This window comes from Cynoglossus semilaevis, unplaced genomic scaffold (assembly GCF_000523025.1).
Source record: "Cynoglossus semilaevis isolate Cse_v1.0 unplaced genomic scaffold, Cse_v1.0 scaffold6235, whole genome shotgun sequence".
Taxonomy (NCBI): domain Eukaryota; kingdom Metazoa; phylum Chordata; class Actinopteri; order Pleuronectiformes; family Cynoglossidae; genus Cynoglossus; species Cynoglossus semilaevis.
Window position 1 is genome coordinate 1 of NW_007586731.1, and position 973 is coordinate 973.

Below are 973 nucleotides of genomic sequence, written 5' to 3' on the forward strand. Positions count from 1 at the left end.
TATTTTCCTGCTTCGGACTTTTTTTTTTCACAAACGTGTTACTACAAATCACAGTCTGAAATGAAACATAATTTATATCATTATAAACATTTGAAACATTATTTTCAAACAGAGAAAATCAACGATGTTCCATTTTGATGTGACCTTTGGATTTATTAGTTACAGGTTGATTTCAGCCCAGTTTTGTAGTAAAAGAGAGGGTTTTTTAAGGAAGGTACTATCTGATGCAGTACCACCCGTGGCCTGTTGGGTTAGTATTTACTGGTGTCTGCCTCTTCTGTGTTGCAGGTGGAAAATGAGAGTCAGGAGCTGGTGGACGGTTCCCTCGTCGACCTCTGCGGAGCCACGCTGCTGTGGCGCACCGCCGAAGGCCTGTCACGCACTCCCACCCTCAAACACTTGGAGGCGCTGCGCCAGGAGATCAACGCTGCCCGCCCTCAGTGTCCCGTGGGCTTCAACACATTGGCGTTCCCCTCGATGCGGCGGAAGGACACGCCGGACGAGAAGCAGCCGTGGGTTTACCTCCAGTGTGGCCACGTGCACGGATACCACAACTGGGGCAACCACCGGGAGGAGCGGGAGGGCAGGGAGGGCCGCCACAGGGAGTGCCCCATGTGTCGGGCCAAAGGGCCGTACGTGCCGCTGTGGTTGGGCTGTGAGTCGGGCTTTTACGTGGACGCAGCGCCCCCTACTCACGCCTTTAATCCCTGCGGCCACGTTTCCTCGGAGAAGACGGCGGGATTCTGGAGTCAGATCCCACTCCCCCACGGCACGCACACCTTCCACGCTGCCTGTCCCTTCTGTGCCCAGCAGCTGAACGGGGAGCAGGGCTTCGTCAGACTCATCTTCCAGGGACCGCTGGACTAACACACCTGGGGGAGGGGGAATTATTGGAGGATGAGGACGAAGATGGACCTCTTCACCTCTTCCTCCAGATGAGACTCAGAACTTTCTTATGGACCTTGTTTTTTTT

General features: G+C 54.1%; 1 pseudogene; it reads left to right on the forward strand.

The window, feature by feature from the left end:
* The first annotated feature begins 255 nt into the window (after nt 1–255).
* On the forward strand, nt 256–967 carry LOC103399260 (E3 ubiquitin-protein ligase pellino homolog 1 pseudogene; annotated as a pseudogene).
* The last annotated feature ends 6 nt before the right edge of the window (nt 968–973 follow it).